Below are 21,685 nucleotides of genomic sequence, written 5' to 3'. Positions count from 1 at the left end.
AAAAAGCTAACAAGAGGAGGAAAAAAAGAGAAGATTATTTGGTTAGATAAAAAAATGACAACAAAAAGAAAAGGATTTTAAGACATAATTTTAAAATGAGCTGATAGAGTCTAAAGAATATCTGGGTAGCCTACAGTAAACAGTTAAACTCTGATTTAAAAAAAAAAAAAGCAAAATGAAAAAGATGGAAAGATAAAAACGACTTTTCAAATAGCGACTGTTGGTGAGTGGATCAATGAGACCACTAGAGGAAACTGTGCAAAGGTTGCTTTTGTGTAAATAAGACAAATACTAGAGGTGTTAAAATTGTTTTGTTCCTAAAGTTCCCAAGGGAAGATCTTACTTAGTAAATAGTGAAGATATACAGAACCTTTAGGTTTTTAATAGCAATTCTGCTTGTGGTCAATTTGGTTCTGGGTTCTTCTTCTAGCGAAACGATACAACACATCTACATGATACAACACATGATACAACTTTTGGATATATAGAGTTTTACATGTTTTGGTATTTTCCCTTCCTATTGATTTTTTAACTTTTATTCAGGGATGGAAAGAATCCAGTTATTTGGTTCTTTCTTATAGTAGCAATTGCTTGGTTAAGATAAGAAATATTGGCTAAAATATTGGGAGTGATTTCAATAAGTAATAAAACAATTATACCATCTCTTTTTATTGGTATTTCTGAATTTTTAACATTCAAGGGTAATTATTCTAACAGTCATGAGAATAGTTTAGACAACATCTGCAGTTTTTGCCAACAAATTCTGACTATAATAAAGTTATTGGAATTATTCTTCTGATGGTTTTATGTATATTTTTGAAATTCTTTTTAATTCTCATTTGTATTCTTCTTATTCTCTATTATATCAGAGTTTTCAGATGTCCACTGAGGACTACTTCACATTACGTATTTGGCAAATGGGTAAAATGTTGATGTGTATGCTTTTGCATATCAGAATGCAAAGGCCTGTGTGGCCAGGTTGTCTGTTGTCTAGAAAACCTGGCTCCAGTTGATAGCCTAATCATTCTTCCGTGTCTCTTCTTCCTATAGATACATCACATGCACTCACATGTAGATATTCCTCATCCATTTCTTGTTTTAGTATCTTAAAAATATTGTTTTCTTTGACCATCCCTTGCATCTCTGGCCTGACAGAAAATGCAAACAAAACAAACAACAAACCAAATCCCACAAAACTCCAATAATCTTAAATTTGCCCACCTGGTCAAAACTTCCTCCCACTCATGTACACAATTTCTAGGCATGGCTTATATTGTAATATGTGTCTAATAAAGTTAAGATTGAAGAGGGCTCAGAAAAATGTTTATAAAACTTGCAGAAATATACAGATCTAGAACAAGTCAGTTGAGAATAGCTCTACAAAGTAAGAGGTACAACTTTAAAGAAAAAAACAGCCCCTTATTTGGATCAATAAAAACAGTGTATATAGGCTGTTGGTCAGAGCTTCCATCCTCTTTGGGTGGGATGATGCAGTGGGTTTGGTGAAGAAACCTCATTCTATCTTTGCAAGAAATTTATAGGTAAAGTAGAGTAAAAGAGGGAATCTGAGTTAGTAGGAACCCTTTACAGACAATCTATATTTGCTGGTAGATTTAAAAATGAAAACAATTCACTTACATGCACAAATCTTTATTCTAAGAAAGCTCATGGTGTACCAGGGAAAAGTTTTGCTGGCCTGGAACCCTAAATTGATCTCTCCCACTATACAGATCACTTCCAAATTGCTGGTCCATGGAGAAGCATCATCATTCGAAAATGATATAAACAAGATAAAAGCACAGGATCTATACAAAAATACTACAAGTAAAAATAAAGAAAAGAACAGGAAAACAAATAACAAAGAACATTCACTTGAAAAATGTTACTAAGAAGTGTATAAAAATTGAGACCAAACATATTGCCTTGACTTAAAAAAAAAAACAAATAAAATATAAATCTTTTACAAGTATGATTTCAGAGTAGAAATCTGGGCCCATAGAAAAGATATAATGATGACCAAAGGAGATAAATAGAAAGAACTATAATTCATATTTGAAGGAGAACAAAACATACCATTCGAGTTACAAAGACCATTTTGTAAGTGGCACTGCTGAAACTAGGCAATGCTGAAAATGCAGTAGGTGGAGTAAAGTAAAGTATGTGGAGGATGGGATGGAGAAATTTATTCAAGATGAAGTGGCAATGAAAAAAGGATTAAAAATAGAAATATACTGAGCACAAAGAAAATTCAAGACACAAAAGAAATAGGTGACTTTGAAGAAGAGAATAAAAAATAGAGAAGAAATATTTTAATATTGTATTTTCTTTTCTATTGCTATATAATGACAAACTTCACAAATTTAGCAACTCGAAATAAGACTCGTCTATTATCTTACAGTTTCTGCAATTTAGAAATCCAGCCTTCGCAGCAACGTGGATCGAGACAGAGGCCATAATCCTCAGCGAACTAACACAGGACAGAAAACCAAATACTGTATGTTCTCGCTTATAAGTGGGAGCTAAACACTGAGCACACATGGACATAAACATGGGAACAATGGACTCTGTGGACCACTAGGGAAGGGAGAGAAGGAAGAGAACATGGATTGAAAAAGTACCTGTTGTGTACTATGTTCACTACCTGGGTGCAGTATACCCATGTAACAAGCCTGCACACGTACCCCTGTATCTAAAATAAAAGCGAAGAAGGAGAAGGAGAAGAAGGAGAGGAAGAAGAGGAAGAAGAAGAATAAGAGGAAGAAGGAGAAGAAGGAGAAGAAGAAGGAGGAGAAGAGGAGGAGGGAAGAAGGGGAAGAAAAAGGGGAAGGGGAAGGGGAAAGGGAAGCAGAAGGAGAAGGAGAAAGAAATCCAGTGTGGTTCAGCTGGGCTCTCTGATTAGGGTTTCAGAAGTCTGAAATGAGAGATGACCAACTGTGCTCTCATTTGAAGGATTTGGAGAAGAATCACCTTCTAAGCTGATTCAGATTGTTGGTTAAATTGCATTTGTTGAGTTGTAGGTCTGCTGTCCTTATTTTCTGCTGCTAGCTGTAGGTCACTGATATTGTTCAGTGGCTGCCTGCATTCTGTTCCTTGCCATGTGGCCTGTCTGTCCCCAAAGCCAGCAACGACCTACGAAATTCTTATGCTTCTATTCTCTCTGACTTTGTGTTCAGCCATCAACTGGAGAAGACTCTCTGCTTTTAAAAGGGCTTGAGAGATTGGATTTGGTCCACCCAAATAAGCTACTTATTGTAAGATCAACTGTGCCTTACAAAAAAACATAATCACAGGAAAGATAATTTATCATTATCAAACGTTACCGAGCTTAAAGTGTGGAATATTTGGAATTATTTTTGGAATCCTGCCTACTGAAAGAATATAACTATAAAAAAATTCCTCCTGAATACTGAATGTTCTCAAAACAAAGAAATGATAAATGTTTGAGATGATACTGAATGTTCTCAAAGAAATGATAAGTGTTTGAGATGATAGATAGAATATTTGCCCTGATCTGATCACTATATATTATATGAAGTTTCACTATATACCCCATAAATATGTACAATTATTATATGTCAAATACAAAATTAAAAATAAATTTTAAAATTCTTCCAAGATAAAGGAAGAATTAAATCTGTAGTTTGACAGAGCACATTATCTTTAAAAATAGACACAGAATGATAAAGAATGAGAAAAAAATTATCTCTGCCTATAGCTAAAAGAAAGATCAATTCACCCAGAAGCGGAAAAATTCACGTCAGCCCCAGACTTCTCCAGAGCGACATTAAATGCCAGAATGGAGTTTAGTATTGCCTGTGAAGTTCTCGGGGAAAGAAAGTGTAAATAAATAAAACTATATTTTTGCTTATGTATGCAAACCATATCCAACAAAACTACTATTTAAGCATAAACACAGATAAACATTTTAAAATATGACAGTAAACAAGTAATATACTTTCAGTTAAATTTCCTTGAAAAAAGTATTAGACAAGGGACTTTGACCAGCCAAGTAATGAACAGAGATACTCCAAAAAAGATCTTATATTCACATAATGTTAACTGTCACGGCAAATATACTCCCCCAAATGTCAATGACTTAACACATAAAAGTTTATTTACTCCTGATATCATTGTCCACATTGTGACAGGAACTTCAGCTCCTTCCATGCTGTAGCACTGACTAACAAAGAGAGAGGGCAGAGGATCACGTGATGTTTAATGCCGAGGCCAGGAAATGACGTATGTCTCATTAATTAGAACCTAACCTGGTGGCCTCAACCTAACACAAAGGAATACTGGTAGACATAATCTTCCTGTGTGCTCAAGAAGACAAAATGGAATTGATGCTCATCTAGCAATAGGACTAGATCCCAAAAATCTTCTCTTCTCATCACAATATATGTTTCAATCTTCTTCCCTCACAAAGAATATATCCATTCCCTAAGGAGGATAATCTCAAATTCCATCCATCCACTACACCCAGTTCAAAGTCAGAGTGATACATCATCTTCTTATCTTCTCATCAGGTTCAGTTGTGGCTCCTTGTGCTCTAAATACAAATAAAGAATTAAATTCTAAATTATTAAATAAAAATACAGACATCTAAATAGATAAAAATATATTTTAAGGACATATGTCATCTTCTTCCCTACACTGAGTACATAGTGGTGGTTGGGTCCCATCATGGCCTTCTGTTAAGACGTGGTGTGTGGAAGGGAGCCTCAACCTAAGTATGGAGTCTTGAACCACCTGTGCCTTACAGTTGGTCCAGTGATCATTTTCTCAGTGCCTTGTTAACATAATTGGGATGGATATCCTTAGAAGTAGGCAGTTCCTTCACATTGCTTCCAGGACTAGTGGAATAAGAGCTGCAATATCAGGAAAAAAAAAAGTTGAGGCCCCTGTAATGGCCCCTTTTCCACAGTCAACATGTTTAATAAAAATGCCATATTCTGAGTGTAATGGCTTCAAGACTCAACTAAAGCATTATCTTGGTGAGGATATCCTGCAGATCTGGGAAAAGCCCTTTAAGAATGTGGTGTATACACTGAAACAATAGTCATCATATGTTACTTCTGTGATTGTAGAATCCTGAAAACCTGACTGCAGAACATTAAGTGACTAAGTGACCAGAACTGCTTATCATGTCCCAGGTATTGTCAGGCCAACAAATCATAAGATAAAAGTGGGTACAGCAGCAATCCACTGCACAACAGAAATGGTACATTTGAGATTAAGCCCAAGCAGGCATGGAGGGCACACGTAAGTCACACACCCAGGAGTCCCTGAGAGTGTCTGAATTATTGTAATAGAATCCTGCAGAATGTTCCTTCAGACCAAGGAATCCACTTTATGGTGAAGAAAATGCCACAATAGACACGTGATCAGATGATTCATCAGTCCTACTAAATACACATACATCATAAACCCTTATGCTGTCAACCTGATAAAACATTGCAATGGCTTCATGAAGGCTCAGCTAAGGCGTAAGAATGGCCATGACACCCTGTGATTGGGGGTGCTGTCTTTCAAGATGTGTTATATATGTTGAAGCCACAGCTATTATATGATGGTGTACCTCTGATAAACAGAAAACATGGACCTGGAACCCAAGGGGAGGAAGTCAGAGTGGCCTCTGTCATTCAGTAGCCTTCATGGTGACTTTGTGCTTCATACCTCCCACAACTTTACTACTTACTAGACTAAAAATTCTTGTTCCTGGATGGATTCCTTCTACTAGGGACAAAGCAATGATTTTAGTAAACCTAAAGTTATAGCCACTGCATGGTCATTTTGAGACCCTCATGCCAGTTGATCAGCAAGCAGAGAAAGGACTTTGAGAATCAGGAACAGACAGGTGTGCCTCTAATAATGGCAGCAGGGTGGAGTATGTCTGGAACTCAGGAGATTCACTGAGACGTCTCTTGCTGTTTCCATATTTAGTAAAAACCATAAATGGCTAATTGCAGCAACTGTGACCTGACAAGGGCTTGACAATTAGGGGCTAAGACCCCTCAGGTATGATGGTCTGGGCTATGCAATTAGGCAAACAACCAAGACCAGGGGAAATGCATGCTGAAGGAGAAGGAATATATATAGAAGGAGTAGTGAGAAGCAACCAACTGTAATAACATGAGCTACAGTTTAACCCACTAGACTTTCTAAATTTTTATTAACTTGTTTGTTTTTGTTTTAGAAATTGTGACAAGCTATCTGTTTAAATAAAGAGGTACAAGGGATGGACTAAGCAGATAAGTTACTGCCTCATTCATCCCTTGGACCTACCACTTTGGCATTCTCCAGCCTGCTTCCAATCACCAATATATTTATTTCTATGCCTAAAGGCTTTTTAGGCTTTTTCTAGAGCTGAAAAAGATGTTCTGCTTGTGCATGCAACAGTCTGGAAATGTCCAGGGCTCTACTACCCCTGAGCACAGCTGTCAACCAATGTTTGGAGGGCATTGGTATATCACTAACCTAACATCTTTACTTCTTGTGTGGTGTATTAAGACAGGATTCTTCAGAGAAACAGAACCATGCACACATATGCACGAGAAAGAGAGAGAGAAAGTGAAAGAGAGAGAGAGGAAGATTTTACAGAATTTGCTTATGTGATTGTAGGGGCTGACAAGTATTAAATTTGTAAGGCAGGTCAGCAGGCTGGAAGTTCAGGTAAGAGTTGATGTTGCAGTCTTGAATCTGAAATCTGCAGGACAGTCCAGTAGGTTGGAAATTCAGGCAGGTTTTCCATGCTGTAGTCTTCTGCTTTGGTGACGACTGATTGTAGACTTCACAGCAACATCTAGACTAGTGTTTAACTAGACACCTGGGCTCCATAGCCTAGCCAAGTTGACATATAAAATGAGCCATCACACATGGCTTATGTTTTACACTATTTCACAGCATTTTCCCACAGGATTTAGTTATCCACTGTGGTGACTTAATAAACTATTGTCTTTCTTCTCTTCCTTTTATCACTAGACCACTCCAATAAGCCTCTCAATAATGGTATTTTCTGTACCTCCAAAACAAACTCTGTGCATTTGAATTCTTGAATTATTAAATTTTGAAATACTTGTAGGAGTCAGGCCTTTTGTAATAGAGAAGACACATAAATTATATAATTTATTGGATCCTTCTCACAAACTGTTATAGGTTTCAACTATTATGAATATTATTTTAACTGAAGAGTCCTGTGAACACAGAGAATACTGGAGGCTCACCCACGTTGGCAGGCGGGGAGATGGAGGGGGGGAATGTGAAAAACCACACATCTGATCCCATCTAGAGGTCCCCATGTTCCTCCCATGAGTCTGGGAAGGAAGTTTAGAAACTGGCAGATACTTTGATGTGGTTTTGAAGGAGCCCAGGCAGCAAATTGGCACCAGTATCCTGGCACTCCCAGCAATTCCCTGGCATCATGGGCTGGTGCTGACAGGGCTGCTGCAGGCTGTGTTGATGCTTACTTGAGACAAACAACAAAACCTTTATTTGTCTTGCTACCCTGGGGAGGGAAGGCAGGCTGGTGAGGCACTACCTCATTTCAATTTTCTTTTGTTTTGTCTTGAAACTAGGGTACTAAGTGTAGGATACAGAAAGGAATGGCAAAGAAATATGGGTTATAAACCAACTGACATGTTAAAACCATTTTTAAGAGTTAATGTGTTTAAATGCATAAATAAGTATGAGAGAACTCAGGTGCTGTGAAAATCAAGGTAAACAAATAGATAATGATGTTAAGGAAGTTAGGTCTTCCTGTTTTCTCATATTCCAATGTGATGACACTAGTGCAGAGACGTTGGTCAATGGGATCACCCTTTAGACAATGGGATCACCCTGACATACCCATTTATGTTCCTGTGTGTAGAAAAATGACGAACATTTATTTAACTCTAATTAAATACCACACATTGTGCTAAAGACCTTACCGTTGTTGACTCAGTTAAGCCTCTCAATACCCCTATAACATATATTATTTTATATCAATTTTACAGAAGAGAAAACTGAGGTTTATAAGTACTAGGAAAACTGGTGCAAAACTTATACTGCCTATTATTGGAATAGTCCGATTTGAACTCAGGTCCATCAAAGCTCTTAATTCCTTAGGACTTAATTGTGCATTTATGAATGAGAATATGATATAGCTACTGGGACTCCACTGGCCAAAGAGAAATAAGAAATCATCCAATATGGATAGTTTCTAAGCAAGGTATAACTCAGGCATTCGAAAGAGTTGAGCTCTCATGGGCAGGGATTTTTCTTTGGGAGTGAATTTAATCTTAACATTATGAAAGACCATATGGACCTCTGACAGTTGTGTGCACTAAATCTACTAATCACAACCTCTGAGCATTTTATGCCAAAGCACTCCCTTTATCTGCACAACAGCACAAATTTTCAGTGACATTATTTTAGTTGATATTCTGCATCTGAAAGAAGGGTTAATTCATCTTAAGTAGTTATTCTGCTTTGGGAGGCCGAGGCCAGTGGATCATGAGGTCAGGAGTTTGAGAACAGCCTGGCCAACATAGTGAAACCGTATTGCTACTAAAAATACAAAAAAATTAGCTGGGCGTTGTGGTAGGCACCTGAAATCCCAGCTACTTGGGAGGTTGAGGCAGGAGAATCGCTTGAACCCAGATCACACTGCTGCACTCTAGTTCAGGCAACAGTACGAGATTCTGTCTCAGAAAAAAGTAGTTATTCTGGTACAATTTTGAACAATTCAAGGAAGAGGAAAATGAAGAAGTTGAACAGCTTTTCCCAGACAAGCCATAGCGAACCCTTTAGAATCAGACACCACTATTTGTTGTCAGCCATAACTAGGCCACATTAAGTATTCTACATTTCATAATATGTGTGATCCTGTTCTTTTATCTAGGTAGCTATGAATTATTGTAGGTATAATCTAATTGACTGTTACAGAAATATGTATTTCTACCTTCATTTTCATTTTATTTATTTATTTATTTTTGAGACAGAGTTTCACTCTTCTTGCCCAGCCTGCAGTAAAATGGCGTGATCTTGGCTCACTGCAGCCTCTGCCTCCTGGGTTCAAGTGATTCTCCTGCCTCAGCCCCCCAAGTAGCAGTGATTACAGGCATGCACCACCACTCCTGGCTAATATTATATTTATAGTAGAGACAAGGTTTCACCATGTTGGTCAGACTGGTCTTGAACTCCTGACCTCAGGTGATCCACCCATCTTGGCCTCCCAAAGTGCTGGAATTACAGGCATGAGCCACCACGCCCAGTGAAATAGTGAAATACGTATTTCTACTTTTAAATCCTTCACTTAGCAACTGGAGAGACCCTCGATTGTTGTAAAAGAAAATCAAAAGAATAAACAGTGGGTTTTGCCAAAGGTATTCATGTGGAAAAATACTGTTCTACTTCTCCTGAATATTCTGTGTGTCTATGGCCAAGGCTAGTACTGAGCCAGCTTTAGGAAGCTTGGTGAGTCTCATGGCCTTCAGATCCATCCCTTGCCCCTGACTGCCCAGGAAGTGCAGGCCAGTTGTTTGGCTTCAGTGCACTGTTGGTGCCATATTTGTTTTGGTATCTCTGAGATAGTAACTACAGTGAATGTGGGAATAAATGTCAAGTTGTTAATATTTTTGTTTCAGCTCACATGCAAAGATCTTTTACAAGTGCTAATAGCTGCCAACCATTTACTCTTTATACAATTAGAATAAGAGTATTTTTTTTTAATGAAAAAAAAAAAAACTAGACAGGACACCACTCTTTTGTGGTGTATGGCTTATTTTATACAGTGCAAGGGAAATCAAGGAAATTGTGTTGGCCAGCAGTAAACAGAAAATAAATTATCACATCTTCGCAAAATAACCATTATCTGGAGCAAAAAGTTGTTTTGATCTGCTCCTATCCTAAATCTGCATAGCACTAACCATCAGAAATGCAAGGGACCCACAATACTTTTAAGCAGACATAAAACCCCTTTACAGTTAACTGATGTAATTTTTAATAAACTTTTTCTTTTGAAATGATTTCAAACTTACAGGAAGTTTAGAATAAAATGAAGTTCTGTTTACCCTTTTCTTAGAATCACCTAATGTTAACATTTTGCTATACTTACTATTTTTCTGTCTCCATCTCACACCCCCATTGTGTGTGTATGTGTGTATATGTATGTATATTTGTGTGTATCTGTATTTCTTTTCTGAACCATTTGAGAACAAGTTGAGAATATCACTCTCCTTTACTCTTAAATACTTCAGTGTATGCATCCTAAGAACAAGGAGATTTGTTTATATAATCTTAGCACATTGATGAAAATGGGGAAATTTAACATTAGTACAATACCATGATCAAATCTGAAGACCTTATTTTAAAAATGTCAATTGTCATAATATCCTTTATGGTGATTATTTTTTGTCTCAGGATCCAATCCCATGGTGCTCATTGTATTTAGCTTTTGTGTTTTTTAATAGTGTATGCCATTTATTTTGTAGTCTGTTCCTCAATTTGCATTTGTCTGATGTTTCCCCATGAGTAGATTCCACGTTATGCATTTTGGGCTGAAATGACGCATAGATTATGTTGGGTCTTCCTCAGAGCCTCACATCAGTAGGCACTTTGTCCTGCTATCTACTAGGCTTCTCTACTGTAACACTGCTATTTTTCCTATGTTTGCAAACAACAAATATGACTTCTTAACAACAAGAGGCATTTTGTTTTAAAAGTTGTTTCTATTCTAGGGTAGATGTTGTAGAAATACAGAACAAAGCAACTTGAGCCAAGGACTGAGGAAAGTACCTAGGTTCTTCTCTTTGGGCTTTGAGAGATATAAAGTGAAATCTGTTTTTGTTCCTAGTAGAGATCAAGTAACTCAACACCTGTTTTCCTTACTAGGAGAAACACCTGATGAAATTTAAGTTTCCTCAAGAAAATGTCATTATTTCCCATTTAAGTAAATCAGGAGTGTACCAACTTTGTTTTACAGTTGAGCCAGCCGGGAACAATTGGGTGGGGACCAAAGAACACAGTTGAAAACTTCCAATTTCTTATTTATTTCATTTCATTTGAATTGACATAGTAAAATACTGTAGGATGCATATGTCTGTCATTTTCTCTTCCAATTCCATTATGAAAACAACTTCAATAGAGAATCACCCCCAGTATCCTTGAAATAAAGATTCTTATAAAGCAATAGAAGATACAAGAAACATTGGAAATTAGGACTGAGATTCCCAAATTTAATGGATTAATGTTTCTTCTATCATTTCAGAAGCATAATCAACAAGTATTTCCTAATAAACTTAGATAACATCAAATATCACATATTATTAATCCCAGTAGTATCAAAAAATAAATAGTGTTTCATGTAAATGTCTCAGTCAACAGGATCTGTAGGCTCTATGAAGTCTCTATTCCATTAAGCTGTAATATGGTTTTACTGCTGGACACCACTGGCTAAAGTTATATGTTCTGAGGTTAAATCTTACTATTAAATGCTCAAATTGTTCCTCACTTTTGTCTTGCATCTTCAAAAACAAAACAAAACAAAACAAAACAAAAAACAAAAAACCATACTGTTTGGGGGAATAGTTCTATCCAAAGGGAGTGGCATTTGTACTTTCCCATTTTCTTAGAGAATAATTTACAGTCTTTCTATAATCACCTTTTCTATGGTGACACTGGTTGAGAGGCCAATTTTCAGTCTTATGAAGTATTCTTACCCCAAAGCTTTTTACTTTAGATGGATATATTTCAAAGAAAAGTTTTATAAATATAAAAGGAAATGTAATAAAAAGGTAAACAGTCAAAAATTAGAAATAGTGGGTATTTTTAAAGCATAAGAGAAGGACTGAAAAGCAATATTTTGAGACTGAAAAATAAAATTTTATGAGAGTTCTATTTTCCCTCTATGTGTATACGAGAGAGAGGAAAAGAGAAAGAGATCTTTGAAAATTTTTTATATCTATGTTTCAAAGTTATTCAGCTGAATAATTAAGATCTGGCTTGTCTTCCTTCTCCACTAGGACATGGTCATATTTAAGATTAATAACCTTTAGTGGATCCTTTAATGGTCTTTAAGAAAAATTGTTGTATAAGTAAGGAATTAGCATACATTAAACTAAAATATATAAAGTCATAATCTACTTACAGTTTTCAAGTTGTGTGGCATTTGCTTGGGATGGTGGGAACAAACAGAGCAAGGGGCACCTACTCCTGGGAATTTGAGACTGTTCACTAAACTTTATTCAAGCTTTAGGCACAAATCAATATCATCAGAGTTCAATGCCTGGATCAATGCAGTATAACATCCAGTGACAGCAATAATTACTAAGCACTTGCTGCTGATGTGAAAGGAAAGCAGAATCCATTTTATTTAGCATAAGCAGTTTTTGAACATTCACATTTGGGTTTAGTTACTTTGCAAAATGAACAAAAATTGAACAGCAGCAATATTATGCGGCTTACATTAAGCGTCAACATTCTGTGCTATAGTCTAAGTAATTTGCAAATTTCATTTATTTCTCTCTAATACTATATTCAAATCGCATTACCTTCCCAGGACTGTTAACATACTCTTGATGGATTGATTTTTTTTTTAAATTGCTATCACTTCCAAATAGACTCTCTTAGTGTTTTGTAGGCATTTCAATGAATCTTTCATCTTGATAACAATCTGTTTTAGATGAAATTACATTATGTCCTATGTTTACTCAAATCTGAAGAAGGGCTTTATCACAAAACTGGAAATTAGGGAGAAATAATCTCTCTCTTGAGAAGCAGATTAGTATTATGACCAGTGATAGGTACCCAGGGACATTTTAGTTCCTTCTATTATCTTAGCCTTGCTCATTGAGTCTTGAATTTTTTTTTTGATTCAAACATATTCTTATATAAAACATACTCCCATAAGTAACATCTTGGAGAAAAAACAGTACATATCAGCCTGGTATGTCAGAGATAGTTACTCTTCCCACTATTACCTTGAAGGGGAATATCTAAATCACCAAGGGCACTAGTATAAAAATGACATTCCAGATAGTCTGATATAAATGTTTCCTAAATTGTCTTTGAAAACTTAAATCATTAAATGATTAGTTTTGCTATTGTTTTTTAGTAAAGCTTTGGATATTATCAGAGGAATAACTATAAATATAAAGATTAGTCCATTCTAATCTTCAACCACAGTTGAGCTCACAACATTCATCAACCACAACTCTTGGCCTTAGTTAGCTCTCTTTTTTTCATTTCTTTGAAGAGGTTATATTGGCAGGACTTCATTAGATAGAGCTGATGCCCTGGTTTGTAGTTTAGGTGACTAAATAGAACCTGAAAAACAGAGAAATAGAGAAGCATGTTTAAAGTAAATGATGATGCATTACTTTGAACCTTGTTGAGTTTGAAGTTTCTATAGGATATTTAGGAGGAAATGTCTAGCAGGCAGTTGTACATGTCCACTCCTGTTGATTTATGTCAAGAACTGTCTTCTCTGGAAAACTTTCAATGATCTCCCAAGGTGAGTTGGTTACTCCTTTATTGTGCTCTCACAATATTTTGTTTCTCTATTATTGCTCTAATCACCCTGTATTATCTTTTCTGCTTATGGTTCTGCCTCCACCACTAGCTGTAAGGTTCCTGAAGGCAGATAATGTGTCCTGTTTATTTTTGAAATCTATAAAATCAAGTATAATGCTTAAGACACACAGTAGGCACCAAATACATTTGGCAAGTGAATAGATGAACATTAAAGCTTCGAAGGTTTGTTTTTAAATTCTGTAGATGCAAAAAGGCCATTGCCACGACGACTCCAGGTCAGTTAAGAGATTCAAAGCACCTGACGTAGATAAGAATTATCATAAATCTCTGTACTCCTAGACTTTTATTTTTTCACCAAAAACACATTAATCTCAAGTGACAGAGCCACTTTCACATTAGCACTCATTTGCATGTAGCACTACTTGTGTTATCAAGGCCGCTGGCAACTAGCAAAAGTCATTTATGCCATTTGCAGCTTATGTTCAGAGGGGATTTTGAATCTTTGTAATCCATTTGGCTGTAGAAAGTTTTTATATTTAGAAAACTAAATTATGAGAATAGCAAGAGCAGGAATAATATGGTTTGAAGCTAACAGGAAGCATTGGATAAAAATAAAGGTGACCATAGCCTTTTGGAAGATGAGAAAGTTGAAGGCAGAAAAGATCAGGGAGCTTAACCTGGGAGTTTTTAAAAGTTATTCTATAAAAGGATTGTGGAGAAGATAGACTCATAATAAATCTAGGGTGATTTATGTCTGGGGGAGCAGTGTGAATGGTTCTGTCAATCAGCGTTCCATCTGAAAACAGAAAGTGCACTAAAGGAGATTTTAATGAGGATTTCTTTACAACAGGTTGAGTGTGAATATAGCATTACCACAAGGGAAAATGCAGGAGCTTGGAGACAGGTACAACATTCCTAGGCCTGAAGAAATGAGCGAGAGGAGTCAGTTGCCTGAACCTGGAAGGATAGAGACCTTTAGTCAACGGGCATGCCCAGCCCAAGACAACACTGCAGACAGATAGCAAAAGGAACAAATATCCCACCCTTACTCTTCTTCGTTGTCCTCTGCCCCTGTCTCCTAATCATGTTCCCCATTGATGGTCTTCAACTCGAAGCCAGAAGTCAAAGGAACCCAGGTGATATGGTCCTTATAGGTCAGTTTTTTCCTGGCTGAGGACAGATGGAAAGGGTGCAGAGCAGATCTAGAAGGACAAAAGGAAAATAATCATTTATCACAGTGGACAGAAGCAAATGATAATCTCTACCATTTCCAATAAGTTGCCAACTTTATAAACATTTGTATTTACTTTGCTTTCTATTATAACACTTGTCTGCAAAATATACCTTTCTTGGCAGAAATTCAGTTCACCAAATCATGAACAAGTCATTTCATTAAGTCTTAGTCACAGATACCCCAACTTTCCAGAGTTGAGTGGTTCTCATTGCACTACCCCTGATGCCAAAGGATTGCTCAGGATATTTTATGGTGTGTGTTAAGCTGCAGCAGCAGTATGTTCCAACACTCTGGCTGAACTTACACTGAGTAAGCCTGGATTTAAAGTTCTGCGAGAGGCATATATGTAGGTGTTTCATAGCCACTGTCTTCCAGCAGTCACAATTGTGCAGAATTGGCGGTTGTTCCTCAGTTCTGGGGGATTCTTAGGATTGTTCTAGTGTAGCAGTTGGCTCTGATAAAGACATTTTCAAGGAAATGTGTAAACCATTCCCTTGTGAACACACATTGGGGTGGTTGACATGGGAAAGATTTACTAATTTGCTGATTGCTCTTGGACATTAGCCAGTTGCCAGATAGAACTCAACTGCTAAGTTCTTGTTTCAGTTTTTACCTGAAGGATTTGCAAAAATCTCTGCTTGTTTGATCCTACCTACATAATCCCATTATTCCAAATATAACTACCTGTAAATTTGGGATATCATATCTCATAGGATTGTTCTGGAGATTAAACACATTAATGCATGTGGCACACTTAGCAGAGTGCCTAAGAGGTAGCTATTTTTTATTTTATTAATTTAATATTACTATTATTGTTATTAGCTAAATGCTAGTCTCATTACAGATCTGTTACCCATCTCTCTTTATTTCAGACATTCTCCCTTGACTTAGATAAGAAACCCCTGATTTATCCATCTTAGTCCTGCATATACCAGTATTTAACTCAGAAATTAAAGGCAGGCAGTTCATGAACTGGTACATGATTACTTGTGGCCAGGAGGCAGGATCATTATAGACTTGCATTTACTTCTCAGGTATCCAAAAGCTCAGTACTGACTATTCCAGAGCCCAAGTAGGTAAGAGACATTACATCCCAGAAAACATGGCTAAGCCTTAAATCCAGGGTGGTCAGGTACTTCCTGAATGACTGTTCCATCCAAGATGTACCTGGTTTCAGTTCATAGGTACATGGGGAAATGGGTGGCGGGATAGGAAGTGCAGAATCTTTCAGCCATTATTGTGCTGGAGCTGGAAATAAGATTGTGGTAATTTGGTTTTCCAGAGAAATGTGGGATGCTGGCACTTGCTAGTGAGGGACATGCATGAGACAAAATTAAGGATTAGAGCCAGGCTTTGAGGATTAGGGAGCCAGTATCCTCATAGACCATTTGCCTAAGTCTTTATCCTCATAGACCATTTGCCTAAGTCTTCTGCTGTCATGCTGGATACTACTGATGGAATTTTTTTTGGAGGGATGAGGTTGGGGCACTACTGTGCTCAAGAACATAGTCTTGTAATTCTTACTGGAGGCCTGAACACAATGAGCTACTATACTTTGCGGCCACCCTCTCCTATATGCTAACCAGTGGAGCTGGACCCATGTCTTTGACCTACTGGTGGCATGAGGGGAACTTAAGCAATATTTTGGGTTTTAGGTGTTTTGTTTGTTTGTTTGTTTGGTAATTGTTGACTAATGTTTCCAACACTCAGATGTTCCCTAGGAAGAGCTTCTCAGTGTGAAAACTAATTGTTGCCTCTTCACAGTCATGAACAAACTCTTCCCTATCTTAGTAGGGTTACTAGATTCTTGCCTGCAGAATGAGTTATTGGAAAGAACAACATGGAGATGAAAAGGTATAGTTTCTATTTAGCAGTTATCTTCTCACCTCTTAAAATGTATCTTTACTTAGATCCAAAGGCAGTCAAAATAGTGAAAATTGTTTTAAAATGTGACTAATTTTGTTCTAATGTATGTATGCATGGATAAACATATATGCTGGTTCTTCTTGAGGTAACAATGAAAAATTATCTTTGCCTTGAGTTATTCTAATGCAATGAAAGGTGAAACTTTTACTGTTTGATGATGTAAGTAGTCTTTTCAAATCACTCCCAGAGAAAAAGTTTATTAGCTCTTCACTGAGGCCTTTAAAGATTGCTAGTTTTCTTTGTTTATATCTCTCAGGGCATTAGCTTCTAACACGATGGTATTTTCTCTACCCTAGATATATAAAAAACTTTGAAGCATGGTGCATTCACGTTTTCACTCAAACATATATAAGATTTATCTGTATTTATTTGTTTCCATTTTTCCAAATAGATGGAAAGTCTATAGTTGTGAGAATAGGAAATATGTGATTCTATTGAAGCACTCCTCACATTCCGCCTACTTTTTCTGTTTGGTTTTAGAAATAACTCATAATTTTATCTTAGCCAATAACATCCATATTAACTTCTGTATATTGTGGTTAGCTTAAAAGGATAATATTTAAGCTTATATTATTGAGTAATCAAGATGGTTTGATACCATATTAGGAAAAATGGAGATAAATTTTTCAAACAGCTTCATGATATTCTGGACAGCAAAGTTGCCATCATTTGCTATGGCTGCCAAAGAGCTCTGTGGTGTTTTCTTTTTTGGCCTCTTGGTTTTAAAAAATAAGAACTGAGTTTCAGAAAGGTGAAATGATTTTTTTTTTATGGTCACAGAACTCAATAGTGGTTTTGGGAAGGGTGATTCACAATCTCCCAAGTTTTAGTTCACTGTTTCCTCTGCATGACCATACCATTATCAGGAACTAAGGAGTTCTAGAACTTGAGTGGTGTTTACTAGGGAGGAAAAACCTTAAGGTTTAAGGTCTTTGAAATCAGAATCAATGAATGAAAATTTTCAGAATTTTGGAGGTTTGATTAAATTATTTGGTGGTGATTGAAAATATAGGTCTATTATTATAATTGAGGACAAGAGAAAGAAAGCAATTGCAATTAATCTGAATATAATTAATTACTTTTTCTTGTGAGAAAGTGGTGTCTCTGGCTAGGTTGTAACTTCTTAAAAGAAAATCCGAGCGTGGTGGCTCACGCCTGTAATTCTAGCTCTTTGGGAGGTTGAGGCAGGCGGATCACTTGAGGTCAGGAGTTCAAGACCAGCCTGGCCAATATAGTGAAACCTCCTCTCTACTAAAAATACAAAAATTAGCCAGGTGTGGTGGTACATGCCTGTAATCCCAGCTACTCGGGAGGCTGAGGCAGGAGAATTGCTTGAACCCAGGAGGCAGAGGTTGCAGTGAGCCGAGATTGTGCCACTACACTCCAGCCTGTGTGAAAGAGCGAGACTCTGTCTCAAAAGAAAAAAAGGAAGAAGGAGGGAAGGAAGAAAGGAAGGAAGGAAGGAGGGAGGGAGGGAAGGAAGGAAGGAAGGAAGGAAAGAAGGAAGGAAGGAAGGAAGGAAGGAAGGAAGGAAGGAAGGAAGGAAGGAAGGAAAGAGGGAAGGACGGAAGGAGGGAAGGAGGGAGGAAGGAAATAACTATTTTATACTACTTGGCATCTTGTTAAGCACCCAGAAAAGTTCTATACATATTGTAGGGTGTGTACAAATATGTGATTGATGAATCAGGAAGAACTGAAAAGTAAAGAACTAATGTCAGTGTGCTTTGCCCAGTAAACAATCCACAGACTCCTATAACGGCTTTGGGAGGGTCCTGTCGATCTGAAGCCAAATAGCATTACTATATTCTGAGATGTATATGTGTGTGTGTATGCGTGTGTAGGGATGTGTGTGTGTGTGTGTGTGTTAAACTAACATTTATTGAGAGTTTACAAGATTCACCCTCTGTTAGGTATTAGAATTGTGTTATTTTATTTAATTCTTATTACACTCCTAAGAAATGCATTCTAAAACAAACCGCCCCCCCAAGAAAAAAAATGTGCATGGATATCCCCTGCTCTAGGAAAGAGACACAGATACCCATTACACCAACATGGTGAGAATCTGGCCTTACCAGAAGATCCAGAAGAAGTTTCCCGCCTCTGCCCCAAATAAATCTGAAACAAATTGTCCAATTTATAATGATCTAAAATGTTACAAATGACAGGAAAGCGTTTAAACTTCTCTAAAATATAAAACCAATAAAGACATACATTTTTAAAAATTGACAAAATTATACATATTTGTCATGTACAGCGTGATGTTTTAGAATATATATACACATTGTAGAATGGCTAAATTGGGCTAACATATGTACTACCTCATATAGTTATCAATTTTGTGGTGAGAATGTAAAATCTACTCTCTTAGAATTTTTACAAGTACAATATATTGTTATTAAGTGTAGTCATCATGCTGTACAATAGATTTCTTGAATTTATTTCTCCTGTTTAACTGCAATTTTGCATCTTTTGACCTACATCTTCCCAACAACCTCTTTTGCCACTGTCTCAGCCTCTGCTAACTAGTGTTCTATTCTAGACTTCCATAAGTTCAACTTTTTAGTTAACAAGATTAGAAAATAAGCTCACACATATACGAGTTGATGCAAATTCGGGAGTGATGGTAACTAAAAGAAACATGAGGTATGGTTTCTTAAGATCCTGAAAAAAGTCAAGCACACTGAGAAGAAATGTATGGCCCTTGACTGGTGCCTGTAAAACTCTTATCTTGAGCACCTCAGCAACTATAACAATAATAAAAGCAACATAGACACTAAGGTCAGCTAGTTGGTTTTTAAAAATATGAGTGCCATACATAGCAAAGAAATTCAATTACAATAAAAATATTTATACCCAAATACATTCCACAGAAAATGTTTATTTAGTAAATGTGTTTTTCACTAAATGACCTCTCATATTACTGCATGGAACAAAATATGTGCAATTTTCTCTTAATGACATCAAAATAGGACCTAACCATCTGCCTCATAGTATTTTCTATCAGTCATTTTTTATAATGAATGAAAAGTAATTTAAATGTCCTATATGACAATATTTATGATGTGGAAAGTAGTAGAATCTTTACATTCTGTGAATTTTGTCCACACATGTGCATGTCCTTGTTCACACATGTGCAGCCTAATGTGGATGAAAGGATACTCTTGATGGCTTTTTCTTGCACTCCAATCTGCGTCTTGTTTGGTTAAGCACTATCAAAAATGCTCTTATTAAGAGTATTGAGAAACAGTTCTTTCTTTCACAAAAGAATCACCACATTCTTTTTTACCTGAAACTCATTCATCGCCATATGGACCAGAGCCCTGGGGACTTAACGAGCCTAGTGTAAAACAAACTTTGTACAAACAGTGTTACACAGCAAGATGGCATTTGCTCTAAGAGCATGGGATAAGAACCATGAATCAGAAAGCACATTGCTTTTTCAATTATTTCAAAAGAATAAATACCTAAAAGAAGAAACTATCCCCCTAGGATTAAGTGTTAAGCAACAAGCACCACGCTGGTCATAGCACACAGTAGGCCATCAGCAAATACATGTTGCATTGATTTTGTTGCCTGAACTAAGATAAATGTGGGTGAAATGTGAAGGCTAATTAAACAGCTCACTTTTGAAATACGGCCTCTTAGTCTTTACACAAGTTCATAATTGACTTAGCAGAATCCAAAATTACTATTTTAAAAATAACAAAATTATATTCATTTATTTATATAAATAGTTTTTCAAACAGGAATGTGTCCATCAGCAGCAATATTAATCTGGATTTTATTAACTCAATGCCATGATTTCATTTTAACTTTCACCTCCACAACCAGTAATTAAGTACTTGGTGCTTTTCTCTCTCTCTCTAGGCACTGGGATTTCCTTCAATACTGTAATGGCCCTGTGAACTCTCTAATGACTCATTGCCAATAGGGTCCATACAGTAACTTTAATTGCTTCCACATCTCCTTCTGTCTACAAAAATGGAATTCATAAACGCAGGTGTGGAAACATAATTAAGCACATAATGTTTTCCATCTCTTCCTAACAACTGCTTTACTTCATTCAAATTTCAGCTTGTAAAGCTTTACTCTCAATGGAGCAACCCACAGGAGAACCTCACAGATGCTAAAAACACATACACACTATAAATTAATCTTTGCCACTTGAGAGCATTGAAGAAAAAGAAAAGAACTTACATAGTCCAATGTAATGTATTAGACATCTAGTGACATGGCTTTATGTTTAAGTTCATCTCAAAGTATACATACAGATACCAATTACCAACAGCAACAATGGAAAACTGATTCTTTCTGATTCATGTAGGCAAATAGTAAATAGAGTTTACTCTGTCGTTTGGGAAAATGGCCACAGTGTATTAAATAAATAGGACTGTATAACCAACCTATCTGAGAAATGATGCATTGTGAATTTTTATCCATCCTGTTATTTAGGCTGTGAAAAACATTCACATAAAATACCATATTTTACAAGATAGATCAATTTATAAAGCACTCTCATGTACTTTATTTTCCTTAGTACTTACTACAACCCATAAAGTAAGGATTATCATAATACCATGCCTGAAATTTGAGATGACAGGTCTAGTATCATTCCCTTGTTGAGTCATGAGGTCATAAATTATTTATTCATTTATTTATACAATTAATACTTTTTGGGCATTAGAATTAATGTCTTCTGATACTAGTATTTTAATGCTTCTGTACTACATAGTCTCTCAACACTATGCTCTACGATGACTCTTAGTTCACAGTTTTTTCTTGACGTTCTGATGACAAAAGAGGACTGGTGATTCTATACCCACTTCTTAATATGGTTTTGAATATCTAATGAGGTTACAGAGTATGACAATAATAAACTCGTGATGGTTCAACAAATTGTATTATGCTTGTCAAATTTGAGTGAGAAAGCATGGCAGCAGAGGGAAATGTAAAGAGTGCAATTGGATCTGTGCAAATTTGCTTATATTTTCATAAAGTTGAGGTTTTCATTCC

This window comes from Macaca mulatta, chromosome 8 (genome assembly GCF_049350105.2).
Source record: "Macaca mulatta isolate MMU2019108-1 chromosome 8, T2T-MMU8v2.0, whole genome shotgun sequence".
NCBI classification, from domain to species: Eukaryota; Metazoa; Chordata; class Mammalia; order Primates; family Cercopithecidae; genus Macaca; species Macaca mulatta.
This window is presented reverse-complemented; position numbering follows the sequence as displayed.